Source organism: Taudactylus pleione, unplaced genomic scaffold (assembly GCF_031769625.1).
Source record: "Taudactylus pleione unplaced genomic scaffold, aTauple2 ptg000550l, whole genome shotgun sequence".
Classification (NCBI taxonomy): domain Eukaryota; kingdom Metazoa; phylum Chordata; class Amphibia; order Anura; family Myobatrachidae; genus Taudactylus; species Taudactylus pleione.
In genome coordinates this window covers 3,167,546-3,182,555 of record NW_028284952.1, presented here as the reverse complement: position 1 = coordinate 3,182,555, position 15,010 = coordinate 3,167,546, and the positions used below count along the sequence as shown (strand labels likewise).

The 15,010-nt window shown below is 37.4% G+C and overlaps 8 non-coding genes and 55 pseudogenes across 8 annotated transcripts; all 63 read right to left on the bottom strand.

Annotated features, from left to right (window-relative positions):
* Positions 1-36: 36 nt before the first annotated feature.
* Positions 37-155, bottom strand: LOC148495374 (5S ribosomal RNA; annotated as a pseudogene).
* Positions 156-271: 116 nt separating this feature from the next.
* On the bottom strand, positions 272-390 carry LOC148495373 (5S ribosomal RNA; annotated as a pseudogene).
* Positions 391-506: 116 nt separating this feature from the next.
* Positions 507-625, bottom strand: LOC148495372 (5S ribosomal RNA). Its single transcript, XR_015870432.1, has one exon. It is a non-coding gene; the product is annotated as a 5S ribosomal RNA (ribosomal RNA).
* Positions 626-741: 116 nt separating this feature from the next.
* LOC148495371 (5S ribosomal RNA) lies at positions 742-860 on the bottom strand (annotated as a pseudogene).
* A 116-nt stretch (positions 861-976) lies between these two features.
* On the bottom strand, positions 977-1,095 carry LOC148495370 (5S ribosomal RNA; annotated as a pseudogene).
* A 116-nt stretch (positions 1,096-1,211) lies between these two features.
* On the bottom strand, positions 1,212-1,330 carry LOC148495369 (5S ribosomal RNA; annotated as a pseudogene).
* A 116-nt stretch (positions 1,331-1,446) lies between these two features.
* LOC148495368 (5S ribosomal RNA) lies at positions 1,447-1,565 on the bottom strand (annotated as a pseudogene).
* A 116-nt stretch (positions 1,566-1,681) lies between these two features.
* LOC148495367 (5S ribosomal RNA) lies at positions 1,682-1,800 on the bottom strand. Its single transcript, XR_015870458.1, has one exon. It is a non-coding gene; the product is annotated as a 5S ribosomal RNA (ribosomal RNA).
* Positions 1,801-1,916: 116 nt separating this feature from the next.
* Positions 1,917-2,035, bottom strand: LOC148495366 (5S ribosomal RNA; annotated as a pseudogene).
* A 116-nt stretch (positions 2,036-2,151) lies between these two features.
* Positions 2,152-2,269, bottom strand: LOC148495365 (5S ribosomal RNA; annotated as a pseudogene).
* A 116-nt stretch (positions 2,270-2,385) lies between these two features.
* On the bottom strand, positions 2,386-2,504 carry LOC148495364 (5S ribosomal RNA; annotated as a pseudogene).
* Positions 2,505-2,620: 116 nt separating this feature from the next.
* Positions 2,621-2,739, bottom strand: LOC148495363 (5S ribosomal RNA). The gene has a single exon (XR_015870992.1). It is a non-coding gene; the product is annotated as a 5S ribosomal RNA (ribosomal RNA).
* A 116-nt stretch (positions 2,740-2,855) lies between these two features.
* Positions 2,856-2,974, bottom strand: LOC148495362 (5S ribosomal RNA; annotated as a pseudogene).
* A 116-nt stretch (positions 2,975-3,090) lies between these two features.
* On the bottom strand, positions 3,091-3,209 carry LOC148495361 (5S ribosomal RNA; annotated as a pseudogene).
* Positions 3,210-3,325: 116 nt separating this feature from the next.
* On the bottom strand, positions 3,326-3,444 carry LOC148495360 (5S ribosomal RNA; annotated as a pseudogene).
* Positions 3,445-3,561: 117 nt separating this feature from the next.
* LOC148495359 (5S ribosomal RNA) lies at positions 3,562-3,680 on the bottom strand (annotated as a pseudogene).
* Positions 3,681-3,796: 116 nt separating this feature from the next.
* LOC148495358 (5S ribosomal RNA) lies at positions 3,797-3,915 on the bottom strand (annotated as a pseudogene).
* A 116-nt stretch (positions 3,916-4,031) lies between these two features.
* On the bottom strand, positions 4,032-4,150 carry LOC148495357 (5S ribosomal RNA; annotated as a pseudogene).
* A 116-nt stretch (positions 4,151-4,266) lies between these two features.
* On the bottom strand, positions 4,267-4,385 carry LOC148495356 (5S ribosomal RNA; annotated as a pseudogene).
* Positions 4,386-4,494: 109 nt separating this feature from the next.
* LOC148495355 (5S ribosomal RNA) lies at positions 4,495-4,613 on the bottom strand (annotated as a pseudogene).
* A 351-nt stretch (positions 4,614-4,964) lies between these two features.
* Positions 4,965-5,083, bottom strand: LOC148495354 (5S ribosomal RNA). The gene has a single exon (XR_015870249.1). It is a non-coding gene; the product is annotated as a 5S ribosomal RNA (ribosomal RNA).
* Positions 5,084-5,199: 116 nt separating this feature from the next.
* Positions 5,200-5,318, bottom strand: LOC148495353 (5S ribosomal RNA; annotated as a pseudogene).
* A 116-nt stretch (positions 5,319-5,434) lies between these two features.
* Positions 5,435-5,553, bottom strand: LOC148495352 (5S ribosomal RNA; annotated as a pseudogene).
* Positions 5,554-5,669: 116 nt separating this feature from the next.
* Positions 5,670-5,788, bottom strand: LOC148495351 (5S ribosomal RNA; annotated as a pseudogene).
* A 116-nt stretch (positions 5,789-5,904) lies between these two features.
* LOC148495350 (5S ribosomal RNA) lies at positions 5,905-6,023 on the bottom strand (annotated as a pseudogene).
* A 116-nt stretch (positions 6,024-6,139) lies between these two features.
* On the bottom strand, positions 6,140-6,258 carry LOC148495349 (5S ribosomal RNA). The gene has a single exon (XR_015870248.1). It is a non-coding gene; the product is annotated as a 5S ribosomal RNA (ribosomal RNA).
* A 116-nt stretch (positions 6,259-6,374) lies between these two features.
* On the bottom strand, positions 6,375-6,493 carry LOC148495348 (5S ribosomal RNA; annotated as a pseudogene).
* Positions 6,494-6,609: 116 nt separating this feature from the next.
* Positions 6,610-6,728, bottom strand: LOC148495347 (5S ribosomal RNA). Its single transcript, XR_015870246.1, has one exon. It is a non-coding gene; the product is annotated as a 5S ribosomal RNA (ribosomal RNA).
* A 116-nt stretch (positions 6,729-6,844) lies between these two features.
* On the bottom strand, positions 6,845-6,963 carry LOC148495346 (5S ribosomal RNA; annotated as a pseudogene).
* A 116-nt stretch (positions 6,964-7,079) lies between these two features.
* On the bottom strand, positions 7,080-7,198 carry LOC148495345 (5S ribosomal RNA; annotated as a pseudogene).
* Positions 7,199-7,314: 116 nt separating this feature from the next.
* On the bottom strand, positions 7,315-7,433 carry LOC148495344 (5S ribosomal RNA; annotated as a pseudogene).
* A 116-nt stretch (positions 7,434-7,549) lies between these two features.
* On the bottom strand, positions 7,550-7,668 carry LOC148495343 (5S ribosomal RNA; annotated as a pseudogene).
* Positions 7,669-7,784: 116 nt separating this feature from the next.
* LOC148495342 (5S ribosomal RNA) lies at positions 7,785-7,904 on the bottom strand (annotated as a pseudogene).
* Positions 7,905-8,020: 116 nt separating this feature from the next.
* Positions 8,021-8,139, bottom strand: LOC148495341 (5S ribosomal RNA; annotated as a pseudogene).
* A 116-nt stretch (positions 8,140-8,255) lies between these two features.
* LOC148495340 (5S ribosomal RNA) lies at positions 8,256-8,374 on the bottom strand (annotated as a pseudogene).
* A 116-nt stretch (positions 8,375-8,490) lies between these two features.
* Positions 8,491-8,609, bottom strand: LOC148495339 (5S ribosomal RNA; annotated as a pseudogene).
* A 116-nt stretch (positions 8,610-8,725) lies between these two features.
* LOC148495338 (5S ribosomal RNA) lies at positions 8,726-8,844 on the bottom strand (annotated as a pseudogene).
* Positions 8,845-8,960: 116 nt separating this feature from the next.
* LOC148495337 (5S ribosomal RNA) lies at positions 8,961-9,079 on the bottom strand (annotated as a pseudogene).
* Positions 9,080-9,195: 116 nt separating this feature from the next.
* Positions 9,196-9,314, bottom strand: LOC148495336 (5S ribosomal RNA; annotated as a pseudogene).
* A 116-nt stretch (positions 9,315-9,430) lies between these two features.
* On the bottom strand, positions 9,431-9,549 carry LOC148495335 (5S ribosomal RNA; annotated as a pseudogene).
* A 116-nt stretch (positions 9,550-9,665) lies between these two features.
* LOC148495334 (5S ribosomal RNA) lies at positions 9,666-9,784 on the bottom strand (annotated as a pseudogene).
* Positions 9,785-9,900: 116 nt separating this feature from the next.
* LOC148495333 (5S ribosomal RNA) lies at positions 9,901-10,019 on the bottom strand (annotated as a pseudogene).
* Positions 10,020-10,135: 116 nt separating this feature from the next.
* LOC148495332 (5S ribosomal RNA) lies at positions 10,136-10,254 on the bottom strand (annotated as a pseudogene).
* A 116-nt stretch (positions 10,255-10,370) lies between these two features.
* Positions 10,371-10,489, bottom strand: LOC148495331 (5S ribosomal RNA; annotated as a pseudogene).
* Positions 10,490-10,605: 116 nt separating this feature from the next.
* LOC148495330 (5S ribosomal RNA) lies at positions 10,606-10,724 on the bottom strand (annotated as a pseudogene).
* A 116-nt stretch (positions 10,725-10,840) lies between these two features.
* LOC148495329 (5S ribosomal RNA) lies at positions 10,841-10,959 on the bottom strand (annotated as a pseudogene).
* Positions 10,960-11,075: 116 nt separating this feature from the next.
* Positions 11,076-11,194, bottom strand: LOC148495328 (5S ribosomal RNA; annotated as a pseudogene).
* A 116-nt stretch (positions 11,195-11,310) lies between these two features.
* Positions 11,311-11,429, bottom strand: LOC148495327 (5S ribosomal RNA; annotated as a pseudogene).
* Positions 11,430-11,545: 116 nt separating this feature from the next.
* LOC148495326 (5S ribosomal RNA) lies at positions 11,546-11,664 on the bottom strand (annotated as a pseudogene).
* Positions 11,665-11,780: 116 nt separating this feature from the next.
* LOC148495325 (5S ribosomal RNA) lies at positions 11,781-11,899 on the bottom strand (annotated as a pseudogene).
* Positions 11,900-12,015: 116 nt separating this feature from the next.
* LOC148495324 (5S ribosomal RNA) lies at positions 12,016-12,134 on the bottom strand (annotated as a pseudogene).
* A 116-nt stretch (positions 12,135-12,250) lies between these two features.
* On the bottom strand, positions 12,251-12,370 carry LOC148495323 (5S ribosomal RNA; annotated as a pseudogene).
* A 116-nt stretch (positions 12,371-12,486) lies between these two features.
* Positions 12,487-12,605, bottom strand: LOC148495322 (5S ribosomal RNA; annotated as a pseudogene).
* Positions 12,606-12,721: 116 nt separating this feature from the next.
* LOC148495321 (5S ribosomal RNA) lies at positions 12,722-12,840 on the bottom strand (annotated as a pseudogene).
* Positions 12,841-12,956: 116 nt separating this feature from the next.
* Positions 12,957-13,075, bottom strand: LOC148495320 (5S ribosomal RNA; annotated as a pseudogene).
* A 116-nt stretch (positions 13,076-13,191) lies between these two features.
* On the bottom strand, positions 13,192-13,310 carry LOC148495319 (5S ribosomal RNA; annotated as a pseudogene).
* A 116-nt stretch (positions 13,311-13,426) lies between these two features.
* LOC148495318 (5S ribosomal RNA) lies at positions 13,427-13,545 on the bottom strand. Its single transcript, XR_015871532.1, has one exon. It is a non-coding gene; the product is annotated as a 5S ribosomal RNA (ribosomal RNA).
* A 116-nt stretch (positions 13,546-13,661) lies between these two features.
* LOC148495317 (5S ribosomal RNA) lies at positions 13,662-13,780 on the bottom strand (annotated as a pseudogene).
* A 116-nt stretch (positions 13,781-13,896) lies between these two features.
* On the bottom strand, positions 13,897-14,014 carry LOC148495316 (5S ribosomal RNA; annotated as a pseudogene).
* Positions 14,015-14,130: 116 nt separating this feature from the next.
* On the bottom strand, positions 14,131-14,249 carry LOC148495315 (5S ribosomal RNA; annotated as a pseudogene).
* Positions 14,250-14,365: 116 nt separating this feature from the next.
* LOC148495314 (5S ribosomal RNA) lies at positions 14,366-14,484 on the bottom strand. Its single transcript, XR_015870989.1, has one exon. It is a non-coding gene; the product is annotated as a 5S ribosomal RNA (ribosomal RNA).
* Positions 14,485-14,600: 116 nt separating this feature from the next.
* On the bottom strand, positions 14,601-14,719 carry LOC148495313 (5S ribosomal RNA; annotated as a pseudogene).
* A 116-nt stretch (positions 14,720-14,835) lies between these two features.
* Positions 14,836-14,954, bottom strand: LOC148495312 (5S ribosomal RNA; annotated as a pseudogene).
* Positions 14,955-15,010: the final 56 nt, after the last annotated feature.

Below are 15,010 nucleotides of genomic sequence, written 5' to 3'. Positions count from 1 at the left end.
AATGTAATAGAAAAGAATGTTTTGGCTGTCTAAAATTACATACAGCACCTGGTATTCCCAAGTGGTCCCACAACCAAGTACAAACCAGGCCCAACACTGCATAGCTTCCAAGATCAGACAAGATTGGGCATATCCAAAGTGGTTTGGCTGTACGTGCTCAAAAGCATTAACTTTAGACCTCTATTACTTCTTAACTCAAGTAAATTCATTGATAAGTTGAAAAAATTAAATGTAAAATGTAATAGAAAAGACTGTTATGGCAGTATAAAATTACCTACAGCACCTGGGATTCCTAGGTGTTCTCCCATCCAAGTACTAACCAGGCCCAACACTGCATAGCTTCCAAGATCAGACGAGATTGGGAATGTCCAGTGTGGTTTGGCTGAAGGAGCTCAAAAACATTAACTTTAGACCTCTTTTACTTCTTTACTCAAGAAAATTCATTGATAAGTTGAAAAAATTAAATGTAAAATGTAATAGAAAAGAATGTTATGGCTGCATAAAATTACCTACAGCACCTGGTATTCCCAGGTGGTTTCCCATCCAAGTACTAACCAGGCCCAACACTGCATAGCTTCCAAGATCAGACGAGATTGGGCATTTCCAGTGTGGTTTGGCTGTAGGTGCTCAAAAACATTAACTTTAGACCTCTTTTACTTCTTAACTCAAGTAAATTCATTGATAAGTTGAAAAAATGTAATGTAATATGTAATAGAAAAGAATGTTATGGCTATATAAAATTACCTACAGCACCTGGTATTCCCAGGTGGTTTCCCGTCCAAGTACTAACCAGGCCCAACACTGCATAGCTTCCAAGATCAAACGAGATTGGGCATGTCCAGTGTGGTTTGGCTGTAGGTGCTCAAAAGTATTAACTTTAGACCTCTATTACTTCTTAACTCAAGTAAATTCATTGATAAGTTGAAAAAATTAAATGTAAAATGTAATAGAATAGACTGTTATGGCAGTAAAAAATTAACTACAGCACCTGGGATTCCTAGGTGGTCTCCCATCCAAGTACTAACCAGGCCCAACACTGCATAGCTTCCAAGATCAGACGAGATTGGGCATGTCCAGTGTGGTTTTGCTGTAGGTGCTCAAAAACATTAACTTTAGACCTCTTTTACTGCTTAACTCAAGTAAATTCATTGATAAGATGAAAAAATTAAATGTAAAATGTAATAGAAAAGAATGTTATGGCTGTATAAAATTACCTACAGCACCTGGTATTCCCAGGTGGTCTCCCATCCAAGAACTAACCAGGCCCAACACTGCATAGCTTCCAAGATCAGACGAGATTGGGCATGTCCAGTGTGGTTTGGCATTAGGTGCTCAAAAGCATTAAATTTAGACCTCTATTACTTCTTAACTCAAGTAAATTCATTGATAAGTTGAAAAAATTAAATGTAAAATGTAATAGAAAAGAATGTTTTGGCTGTCTCAAATTACATACAGCACCTGGTATTCCCAGATGGTCTCCCATCCAAGTACAAACCAGGCCCAGCACTGCATAGCTTCCAAGATCAGATGAGATTGGGCATGTCTAGTGTGGTTTGGCTGTAGGTGCTCAAAAGTATTAAATTTAGACCTCTATTACTTCTTAACTCAAGTAAATTCATTGATAAGTTGAAAAAATTAAATGTAAAATGTAATAGAAAAGAATGTTATGGCAGTATAAAATTACCTACAGCACCTGGTATTCCCAGGTGGTCTCCCATCCAAGTACTAACCAGGCCCAACACTGCATAGCTTCCAAGATCAGACGAGATTGGGAATGTCCAGTGTGGTTTGGCTGTAGGTGCTCAAAAACATTAACTTTAGACCTCTTTTACTTCTTAACTCAAGTAAATTCATTGATAAGTTGAAAAAATTAAATGTAAAATGTAATAGAAAAGAATGTTTTGGCTGTCTAAAATTACATACAGCACCTGGGATTCCTAGGTGTTCTCCCATCCAAGTACTAACCAGGCCCAACACTGCATAGCTTCCAAGATCAGACGAGATTGGGCATGTCCAGTGTGGTTTGGCTGTAGGTGCTCAAAAATATTAACTTTAGACCTCTTTTACTTCTTAACTCAAGTAAATTCATTGATAAGTTGAAAAAATTAAATGTAAAATGTAATAGAAAAGAATGTTTTGGCTGTCTAAAATTACATACACACCTGGTATTCCCAGGTGGTCCCCCAACCAAGTACAAACCAGGCCCAACACTGCATAGTTTCCAAGATCAGACAAGATTGGGCATATCCAGTGTGGTTTGGCTGTACTTGCTCAAAAGCATTAACTTTAGACCTCTATTACTTCTTAACTCAAGTAAATTCATTGATAAGTTGAAAAAATTAAATGTAAAATGTAATAGAAAAGACTGTTATGGCAGTATAAAATTACCTACAGCACCTGGGATTCCTAGGTGTTCTCCCATCCAAGTACTAACCAGGCCCAACACTGCATAGCTTCCAAGATCAGACGAGATTGGGATTGTCCAGTGTGGTTTGGCTGAAGGAGCTCAAAAACATTAAATTTAGACCTCTTTTACTTCTTTACTCAAGAAAATTCATTGATAAGTTGAAAAAATTAAATGTAAAATGTAATAGAAAAGAATGTTATGGCTGCATAAAATTACCTACAGCACCTGGTATTCCCAGGTGGTTTCCCATCCAAGTACTAACCAGGCCCAACACTGCATAGCTTCCAAGATCAGACGAGATTGGGCATGTCCAGTGTGGTTTGGCTGTAGGTGCTCAAAAACATTAACTTTAGACCTCTATTACTTCTTAACTCAAGTAAATTCATTGATAAGTTGAAAAAATTAAATGTAAAATGTAATAGAAAAGACTGTTATGGCAGTATAAAATTACCTACAGCACCTGGGATTCCTAGGTGTTCTCCCATCCAAGTACTAACCATGCCCAACACTGCATAGCTTCCAAGATCAGACGAGATTGGGAATGTCCAGTGTGGTTTGGCTGAAGGAACTCAAAAACATTAACTTTAGACCTCTTTTACTTCTTAACTCAAGTAAATTCATTGATAAGTTGAAAAAATTAAATGTAAAATGTAATAGAAAAGAATGTTTTGGCTGTCTAAAATTACATACTGCACCTGGTATTCCCAGGTGGTCCCCCAACCAAGTACAAACCAGGCCCAACACTGCATAGCTTCCAAGATCAGACAAGATTGGGCATATCCAGTGTGGTTTGGCTGTACGTGCTCAAAAGCATTAACTTTAGACCTCTATTACTTCTTAACTCAAGTAAATTCATTGATAAGTTGAAAAAATTAAATGTAAAATGTAATAGAAAAGACTGTTATGGCAGTATAAAATTACCTACAGCACCTGGGATTCCTAGGTGTTCTCCCATCCAAGTACTAACCAGGCCCAACACTGCATAGCTTCCAAGATCAGACGAGATTGGGAATGTCCTGTGTGGTTTGGCTAAAGGAGCTCAAAAACATTAACTTTAGACCTCTTTTACTTCTTTACTCAAGAAAATTCATTGATAAGTTGAAAAAATTAAATGTAAAAATGTAATAGAAAAGAATGATATGGCTGCATAAAATTACCTACAGCACCTGGTATTCCCAGGTGGTTTCCCATCCAAGTACTAACCAAGCCCAACACTGCATAGCTTCCAAGATCAGACGAGATTGGGCATGTCCAGTGTGGTTTGGCTGTAGGTGCTCAAAAACATTAACTTTAGACCTCTATTACTTCTTAACTCAAGTAAATTCATTGATAAGTTGAAAAAATTAAATGTAAAATGTAATAGAAAAGAATGTTATGGCTGTATAAAATTACCTACAGCACCTGGTATTCCCAGGTGGTCTCCCATCCAAGAACTAACCAGGCCCAACACTGCATAGCTTCCAAGATCAGACGAGATTGGGCATGTCCAGTGTGGTTTGGCATTAGGTGCTCAAAAACATTAACTTTATACCTCTTTTACTTCTTAACTCAAGTAAATTCATTGATAAGTTGAAAAAATTAAATGTAAAATGTAATAGAAAAGAATGTTTTGGCTGTCTCAAATTACATACAGCACCTGGTATTCCCAGATGGTCTCCTATCCAAGTACAAACCAGGCCCAGCACTGCATAGCTTCCAAGATCAGATGAGATTGGGCATGTCTAGTGTGGTTTGGCTGTAGGTGCTCAAAAGCATTAAATTTAGACCTCTATTACTTCTTAACTCAAGTAAATTCATTGATAAGTTGAAAAAATTAAATGTAAAATGTAATAGAAAAGAATGTTATGGCAGTATAAAATTACCGACAGCACCTGGGATTCCCAGGTGGTCTCCCATCCAAGTACTAACCAGGCCCAACACTGCATAGCTTCCAAGATCAGACAAGATTGGACATGTCCAGTGTGGTTTGGCTGTAGGTGCTCAGAAACATTAACTTTAGACCTCTTTTACTTCTTAACTCAAGTAAATTCATTGATAAGTTGAAAAAATTAAATGTAATAGAAAAGAATGTTTTGGCTGTCTAAAATTACCTACAGCACCTGGGATTCCTAGGTGTTCTCCCATCCAAGTACTAACCAGGCCCAACACTGCATAGCTTCCAAGATCAGACGAGATTGGGAATGTCCAGTGTGGTTTGGCTGAAGGAGCTCAAAAACTTTAACTTTAGAACTCTTTTACTTCTTTACTCAAGTAAATTCATTGATAAATTGAAAAAATTAAATGTAAAATGTAATAGAAAAGAATGTTTTGGCTGTCTAAGATTACATACAGCACCTGCTATTCCCAGGTGGTCTCACATCCAAGTACAAACCAGGCCAAACACTACATAGCTTCCAAGATCAAACGAGATTGGGCATGTCCAGTGTGGTTTGGCTGTAGGAGCTCAAAAACATTAACTTTAGACCTCTATTACTTCTTAACTCAAGTAAATTCATTGATAAGTTGAAAAAATTAAATGTAAAATGTAATAGAAAAGAATGTTATGGCTGTATAAAATTACCTACAGCACCTGGTATTCCCAGGTGGTCTCCCATCCAAGTACTAACCAGGCCCAACACTGCATAGCTTCCAAGATCAGACGAGATTGGGCATGTCCAGTGTGGTTTGGCTGTAGGTGCTCAAAAACATTAACTTTAGACCTCTTTTACTTCTTAACTCAAGTAAATTCATTGATAAGTTGAAAAAATTAAATGTAAAATGTAATAGAAAAGAATGTTATGGCTGTATAAAATTACCTACAGCACCTGGTATTCCCAGGTGGTCTCCCATCCAAGAACTAACCAGGCCCAACACTGCATAGCTTCCAAGATCAGACGAGATTGGGCATGTCCAGTGTGGTTTGGCATTAGGTGCTCAAAAACATTAACTTTATACCTCTTTTACTTCTTAACTCAAGTAAATTCATTGATAAGTTGAAAAAATTAAATGTAAAATGTAATAGAAAAGAATGTTTTGGCTGTCTCAAATTACATACAGCACCTGGTATTCCCAGATGGTCTCCCATCCAAGTACAAACCAGGCCCAGCACTGCATAGCTTCCAAGATCAGATGAGATTGGGCATGTCTAGTGTGGTTTGGCTGTAGGTGCTCAAAAGCATTAAATTTAGACCTCTATTACTTCTTAACTCAAGTAAATTCATTGATAAGTTGAAAAAATTAAATGTAAAATGTAATAGAAAAGAATGTTATGGCAGTATAAAATTACCGACAGCACCTGGGATTCCCAGGTGGTATCCCATCCAAGTACTAACCAGGCCCAACACTGCATAGCTTCCAAGATCAGACAAGATTGGACATGTCCAGTGTGGTTTGGCTGTAGGTGCTCAGAAACATTAACTTTAGACCTCTTTTACTTCTTAACTCAAGTAAATTCATTGATAAGTTGAAAAAATTAAATGTAAAATGTAATAGAAAAGAATGTTTTGGCTGTCTAAAATTACATACAGCACCTGGTATTCCCAGGTGGTCCCCCAACCAAGTACAAACCAGGCCCAACACTGCATAGCTTCCAAGATCAGACAAGATTGGGCATGTCCAGTGTGGTTTGGCTGTACGTGCTCAAAAGCATTAACTTTAGACCTCTATTACTTCTTAACTCAAGTAAATTCATTGATAACTTGAAAAAATTAAATGTAAAATGTAATAGAAAAGAATGTTATGGCTGTATAAAATTACCTACAGCACCTGGTATTCCCAGGTGGTCTCCCATCCAAGTACTAACCAGGCCCAACACTGCATAGCTTCCAAGATCAGACGAGATTGGGCATGTCCAGTGTGGTTTGGCTGTAGGTGCTCAAAAACATTAACTTTAGACCTCTTTTACTTCTTAACTCAAGTAAATTCATTGATAAATTGAAAAAATTAAATGTAAAATGTAATAGAAAAGAATGTTTTGGCTGTCTAAGATTACATACAGCACCTGGTATTCCCAGGTGGTCTCACATCCAAGTACAAACCAGGCCAAACACTACATAGCTTCCAAGATCAAACGAGATTGGGCATGTCCAGTGTGGTTTGGCTGTAGGAGCTCAAAAACATTAACTTTAAACCTCTATTACTTCTTAACTCAAGTAAATTCATTGATAAGTTGAAAAAATTAAATGTAAAATGTAATAGAAAAGAATGTTATGGCTGTATAAAATTACCTACAGCACCTGGTATTCCCAGGTGGTCTCCCATCCAAGTACTAACCAGGCCCAACACTGCATAGCTTCCAAGATCAGACGAGATTGGGCATGTCCAGTGTGGTTTGGCTGTAGGTGCTCAAAAACATTAACTTTAGACCTCTTTTACTTCTTAACTCAAGTAAATTCATTGATAAGTTGAAAAAATTAAATGTAAAATGTAATAGAAAAGAATGTTTTGGCTGTCTCAAATTACATACAGCACCTGGTATTCCCAGATGGTCTCCCATCCAAGTACAAACCAGGCCCAGCACTGCATAGCTTCCAAGATCAGATGAGATTGGGCATGTCTAGTGTGGTTTGGCTGTAGGTGCTCAAAAGCATAAAATTTAGACCTCTATTACTTCTTAACTCAAGTAAATTCATTGATAAGTTGAAAAAATTAAATGTAAAATGTAATAGAAAAGAATGTTATGGCAGTATAAAATTACATACAGCACCTGGTATTCCGAGGTAGTCTCCCATCCAAGTACTAACCAGGCCCAACACTGCATAGCTTCCAAGATCAGACGAGATTGGGCATGTTCAGTGTGGTTTGGCAGTAGGTGCTCAAAAATATTAACTTTAGACCTCTTTTTCTTCTTAACTCAAGTAAATTCAATGATAAGTTGAAAAAATTAAATGTAAAATGTAATAGAAAAGAATGTTTTGGCTGTCTAAAATTACATACAGCACCTGGTATTCCCAGGTGGACTCCCTTCCAAGTCCAAACCAGACCCAACACTGCATAGCTTCCAAGATCAGACGAGATTGGGCATGTCCAGTGTGATTTGGCTGTAGGTGCTCAAAAGCATTAACTTTAGACCTCTATTACTTCTTAACTCAAGTAAATTCATTGATAAGTTGAAAAAATTAAATGTAAAATGTAATAGAAAAGAATGTTATGGCTATATAAAATTACCTACTGCACCTGGTATTCCCAGGTGGTCTCCCGTCCAAGTACTAACCAGGCCCAACACTGCATAGCTTCCAAGATCAGGTGAGATTGGGCATGTTCAGTGTGGTTTGGCTGTAGGTGCTCAAAAATATTAACTTTAGACCTCTTTTTATTCTTAACTCAAGTAAATTCATTGATAAGTTGAAAAAATTAAATGTAAAATCTAATAGAAAAGAATGTTATGTCAGTATAAAATTACCTACAGCACCTGGCATTCCCAGGTGGTCTCACATCCAAGTACTAACCAGGCCCAACACTGCATAGCTTTCAAGATAAGAACGAGATTGGGCATGTCCAGTGTGGTTTGACTGTAGGTACTCAAAAACATTAACTTTAGACCTCTGTTACTTCTTAACTCAAGTAAATTCATTGATAAGTTGAAAAAATGTAACGTAAAATGTAATAGAAAAGAATATTATGGCTATATAAAAATACCTACAGCACCTGGTATTCCCAGGTGGTCTCCCGTCCAAGTACTAACCAGGCCCAACACTGCATAACTTCCAAGATCAAACGAGATTGGGCATGTCCAGTGTGGTTTGGCTTTAGGTGCTCAAAAACATTAACTTTAGACCTCTTTTACTCCTTAACTCAAGTAAATTCATTGATAAGTTGAAAAAATTAAATGTAAAATGTAATAGAAAAGAATGTTTTGGCTGTCTAAAATTACATACAGCACCTGGTATTCCCAGGTGGTCTCCCATCCAAGTAAAAACCAGGCCCAACACTGCATAGCTTCCAAGATCAGGCAAGATTGGGCATGTCCAGTGTGGTTTGGCTGTAGGTCCTCAAAAGCATTAAATTTAGACCTCTATTACTTCTTAACTCAAGTAAATTCATTGATAAGTTGAAAAAATTAAATGTAAAATGTAATAGAAAAGACAGTTATTTCAGTAAAAAATTACCTACAGCACCTGGGATTCCTAGGTGGTCTCCCATCCAAGTACTAACCAGGCCCAACACTGCATAGCTTCCAACATCAGACGAGATTGGGCATGTCCAGTGTGGTTTGGCTGTAGGTGCTCAAAAACATTAACTTTAGACCTCTTTTACTCCTTAACTCAAGTAAATTCATTGATAAGTTGAAAAAATTAAATGTAAAATGTAATAGAAAAGAATGTTTTGGCTGTCTAAAATTACATACAGCACCTGGTATTCCCAGGTGGTCTCCCATCCAAGTAAAAACCAGGCCCAACACTGCATAGCTTCCAAGATCAGGCAAGATTGGGCATGTCCAGTGTGGTTTGGCTGTAGGTCCTCAAAAGCATTAAATTTAGACCTCTATTACTTCTTAACTCAAGTAAATTCATTGATAAGTTGAAAAAATTAAATGTAAAATGTAATAGAAAAGAATGTTATGGCAGTATAAAATTGCCTACAGCACCTGGTATTCCCAGGTGGTCTCCCATCCAAGTACTAACCAGGCCCAACACTGCATAGCTTCCAAGATCAGACGAGATTGGGCATGTCCAGTGTGGTTTGGCTGTAGGTGCTCAAAAACATTAACTTTAGACCTCTTTTACTCCTTAACTCAAATAAATTCATTGATAAGATGAAAAAATTAAAAGTAAAATGTAATAGAAAAGAATGTTTTGGCTGTCTAAAATTACATACAGCACCTGGTATTCCCAGGTGGTCTCCCATCCAAGTAAAAACCAGGCCCAACCCTGCATAGCTTCCAAGATCAGGCAAGATTGGGCATGTCCAGTGTGGTTTGGCTGTAGGTCCTCAAAAGCATTACATTTAGACCTCTATTATTCCTTAACTCAAGTAAATTCATTGATAAGTTGAAAAAATTAAATGTAAAATGTAATAGAAAAGAATGTTATGGCAGTATAAAATTGCCTACAGCACCTGGTATTCCCAGGTGGTCTCCCATCCAAGTACTAACCAGGCCCAACACTGCATAGCTTCCAAGATCAGACGAAATTGGGAATGTCCTGTGTGGTTTGGCTGAAGGAGCTCAAAAACATTAACTTTAGACCTCTTTTACTTCTTTACTCAAGAAAATTCATTGATAAGTTGAAAAAATTAAATGTAAAATGTAATAGAAAAGATAGTTATGGCTGTATAAAATTACCTACAGCACCTGGTATTCCCAGGTGGTCTCCCATCCAAGTACTAACCAGGCCCAAAACTGCATAGCTTCCAAGATCAGACGAGATTGGGCATGTCCAGTGTGGTTTGGCTGTAGGTGCTCAAAAACATTAACTTTAGACCTCTTTTACTTCTTAACTCAAGTAAATTCATTGATAAGTTGAAAAAATTAAATGTAAAATGTAATAGAAAAGAATGTTTTGGCTGTCTAAGATTACATACAGCACCTGGTATTCCCAGGTGGTCTCCCATCCAAGTACAAACCAGGCCCAACACTACATAGCTTCCAAGATCAAACGAGATTGGGCATGTCCAGTGTGGTTTGGCTGTAGGTGCTCAAAAGCATTAAATTTAGACCTCTATTACTTCTTAACTCAAGTAAATTCATTGATAAGTTGAAAAAATTAAATGTAAAATGTAATAGAAAAGAATGTTATGGCAGTATAAAATTACATACAGCACCTGGTATTCCGAGGTAGTCTCCCATCCAAGTACTAACCAGGCCCAACACTGCATAGCTTCCAAGATCAGACGAGATTGGGCATGTTCAGTGTGGTTTGGCAGTAGGTGCTCAAAAATATTAACTTTAGACCTCTTTTTCTTCTTAACTCAAGTAAATGCAATGATAAGATGAAAAAATTAAAAGTAAAATGTAATAGAAAAGAATGTTTTGGCGGTATAAAATTGCCTACAGCACCTGGTATTCCCAGGTGGTCTCCCATCCAAGTACTAACCAGGCCCAACACTGCATAGCTTCCAAGATCAGACGAGATTGGGCATGTCCAGTGTGGTTTGGCTGTAGGTGCTCAAAAACATTAACTTTAGACCTCTTTTACTCCTTAACTCAAATAAATTCATTGATAAGATGAAAAAATTAAAAGTAAAATGTAATAGAAAAGAATGTTTTGGCTGTCTAAAATTACATACAGCACCTGGTATTCCCAGGTGGTCTCCCATCCAAGTAAAAACCAGGCCCAACCCTGCATAGCTTCCAAGATCAGGCAAGATTGGGCATGTCCAGTGTGGTTTGGCTGTAGGTCCTCAAAAGCATTACATTTAGACCTCTATTACTTCTTAACTCAAGTAAATTCATTGATAAGTTGAAAAAATTAAATGTAAAATGTAATAGAAAAGAATGTTATGGCAGTATAAAATTGCCTACAGCACCTGGTATTCCCAGGTGGTCTCCCATCCAAGTACTAACCAGGCCCAACACTGCATAGCTTCCAAGATCAGACGAAATTGGGAATGTCCTGTGTGGTTTGGCTGAAGGAGCTCAAAAACATTAACTTTAGACCTCTTTTACTTCTTTACTCAAGAAAATTCATTGATAAGTTGAAAAAATTAAATGTAAAATGTAATAGAAAAGATAGTTATGGCTGTATAAAATTACCTACAGCACCTGGTATTCCCAGGTGGTCTCCCATCCAAGTACTAACCAGGCCCAAAACTGCATAGCTTCCAAGATCAGACGAGATTGGGCATGTCCAGTGTGGTTTGGCTGTAGGTGCTCAAAAACATTAACTTTAGACCTCTTTTACTTCTTAACTCAAGTAAATTCATTGATAAGTTGAAAAAATTAAATGTAAAATGTAATAGAAAAGAATGTTTTGGCTGTCTAAGATTACATACAGCACCTGGTATTCCCAGGTGGTCTCCCATCCAAGTACAAACCAGGCCCAACACTACATAGCTTCCAAGATCAAACGAGATTGGGCATGTCCAGTGTGGTTTGGCTGTAGGTGCTCAAAAGCATTAAATTTAGACCTCTATTACTTCTTAACTCAAGTAAATTCATTGATAAGTTGAAAAAATTAAATGTAAAATGTAATAGAAAAGAATGTTATGGCAGTATAAAATTACATACAGCACCTGGTATTCCGAGGTAGTCTCCCATCCAAGTACTAACCAGGCCCAACACTGCATAGCTTCCAAGATCAGACGAGATTGGGCATGTTCAGTGTGGTTTGGCAGTAGGTGCTCAAAAATATTAACTTTAGACCTCTTTTTCTTCTTAACTCAAGTAAATGCAATGATAAGTTGAAAAAATTAAATGTAAAATGTAATAGAAAAGAATGTTTTGGCTGTCTAAAATTACATACAGCACCTGGTATTCCCAGGTGGACTCCCTTCCAAGTCCAAACCAGACCCAACACTGCATAGCTTCCAAGATCAGACGAGATTGGGCATGTCCAGTGTGGTTTGGCTGTAGGTGCTCAAAAGCATTAACTTTAGACCTCTATTACTTCTTAACTCAAGTAAATTCATTGATAAGTTGAAAAAATTAAATGTAAAATGTAATAGAAAAGAATGTTATGGCTATATAAAATTACCTACAGCACCTGGTATTCCCAGGTGGTCTCCCGTCCAAGTACTAACCAGGCCCAACACTGCATAGCTTCCAAGATCAGGTGAGATTGGACATGTTCAGTGTGGTTTGGCTGTAGGTGCTCAAAAATATTAACTTTAGACCTCTTTTTCTTCTTAACTCAAGTAAATTCATTGATAAGTTGAAAAAATTAAATGTAAAATCTAATAGAAAAGAATGTTATGGCAGTATAAAATTACCTACAGCACCTGGCATTCCCAGGTGGTCTCACATCCAAGTACTAACCAGGCCCAACACTGCATAGCTTTCAAGATAAGAACGAGATTGGGCATGTCCAGTGTGGTTTGACTGTAGGTACTCAAAAACATTAACTTTAGACCTCTGTTACTTCTTAACTCAAGTAAATTCATTGATAAGTTGAAAAAATGTATCGTAAAATGTAATAGAAAAGAATATTATGGCTATATAAAATTACCTACAGCACCTGGTATTCCCAGGTGGTCTCCCGTCCAAGTACTAACCAGGCCCAACACTGCATAACTTCCAAGATCAAACGAGATTGGGCATGTCCAGTGTGGTTTGGCTTTAGGTGCTCAAAAGCATTAACTTTAGACCTCTTTTACTTCTTAACTCAAGTAAATTCATTGATAAGTTGAAAAAATTAAATGTAAAATGTAATAGAAAAGACAGTTATTTCAGTAAAAAATTACCTACAGCACCTGGGATTCCTAGGTGGTCTCCCATCCAAGTACTAACCAGGCCCAACACTGCATAGCTTCCAACATCAGACGAGATTGGGCATGTCCAGTGTGGTTTGGCTGTAGGTGCTCAAAAACATTAACTTTAGACCTCTTTTACTCCTTAACTCAAGTAAATTCATTGATAAGTTGAAAAAATTAAATGTAAAATGTAATAGAAAAGAATGTTTTGGCTGTCTAAAATTACATACAGCACCTGGTATTCCCAGGTGGTCTCCCATCCAAGTAAAAACCAGGCCCAACACTGCATAGCTTCCAAGATCAGGCAAGATTGGGCATGTCCAGTGTGGTTTGGCTGTAGGTCCTCAAAAGCATTAAATTTAGACCTCTATTACTTCTTAACTCAAGTAAATTCATTGATAAGTTGAAAAAATTAAATGTAAAATGTAATAGAAAAGAATGTTATGGCAGTATAAAATTGCCTACAGCACCTGGTATTCCCAGGTGGTCTCCCATCCAAGTACTAACCAGGCCCAACACTGCATAGCTTCCAAGATCAGATGAGATTGGGAATGTCCAGTGTGGTTTGGCTGCAGGTGCTCAAAAGTATTAAATTTAGACCTCTATTACTTCTTAACTCAAGTAAATTCATTGATAAGTTGAAAAAATTAAATGTAAAATGTAATAGAAAAGAATGTTATGGCAGTATAAAATTACCTACAGCACCTGGTATTCCCAGGTGGTCTCCCATCCAAGTACTAACCAGGCCCAACACTGCATAGCTTCCAAGATCAGATGAGATTGGGAATGTCCAGTGTGGTTTGGCTGTAGGTGCTCAAAAACATTAACTTTAGACCTCTTTTACTTCTTAACTCAAGTAAATTCATTGATAAGTTGAAAAAATTAAATGTAAAATGTAATAGAAAAGAATGTTTTGGCTGTCTAAAATTACATACAGCACCTGGGATTCCTAGGTGTTCTCCCATCCAAGTACTAACCAGGCCCAACACTGCATAGCTTCCAAGATCAGACGAGATTGGGCATGTCCAGTGTGGTTTGGCTGTAGGTGCTCAAAAATATTAACTTTAGACCTCTTTTACTTCTTAACTCAAGTAAATTCATTGATAAGTTGAAAAAATTAAATGTAAAATGTAATAGAAAAGAATGTTTTGGCTGTCTAAAATTACATACACACCTGGTATTCCCAGGTGGTCCCCCAACCAAGTACAAACCAGGCCCAACACTGCATAGTTTCCAAGATCAGACAAGATTGGGCATATCCAGTGTGGTTTGGCTGTACTTGCTCAAAAGCATTAACTTTAGACCTCTATTACTTCTTAACTCAAGTAAATTCATTGATAAGTTGAAAAAATTAAATGTAAAATGTAATAGAAAAGACTGTTATGGCAGTATAAAATTACCTACAGCACCTGGGATTCCTAGGTGTTCTCCCATCCAAGTACTAACCAGGCCCAACACTGCATAGCTTCCAAGATCAGACGAGATTGGGATTGTCCAGTGTGGTTTGGCTGAAGGAGCTCAAAAACATTAAATTTAGACCTCTTTTACTTCTTTACTCAAGAAAATTCATTGATAAGTTGAAAAAATTAAATGTAAAATGTAATAGAAAAGAATGTTATGGCTGCATAAAATTACCTACAGCACCTGGTATTCCCAGGTGGTTTCCCATCCAAGTACTAACCAGGCCCAACACTGCATAGCTTCCAAGATCAGACGAGATTGGGCATGTCCAGTGTGGTTTGGCTGTAGGTGCTCAAAAACATTAACTTTAGACCTCTATTACTTCTTAACTCAAGTAAATTCATTGATAAGTTGAAAAAATTAAATGTAAAATGTAATAGAAAAGACTGTTATGGCAGTATAAAATTACCTACAGCACCTGGGATTCCTAGGTGTTCTCCCATCCAAGTACTAACCATGCCCAACACTGCATAGCTTCCAAGATCAGACGAGATTGGGAATGTCCAGTGTGGTTTGGCTGAAGGAACTCAAAAACATTAACTTTAGACCTCTTTTACTTCTTAACTCAAGTAAATTCATTGATAAGTTGAAAAAATTAAATGTAAAATGTAATAGAAAAGAATGTTTTGGCTGTCTAAAATTACATACTGCACCTGGTATTCCCAGGTGGTCCCCCAACCAAGTACAAACCAGGCCCAACACTGCATAGCTTCCAAGATCAGACAAGATTGGGCATATCCAGTGTGGTTTGGCTGTACGTGCTCAAAAGCATTAACTTTAGACCTCTATTACTTCTTAACTCAAGTAAATTCATTG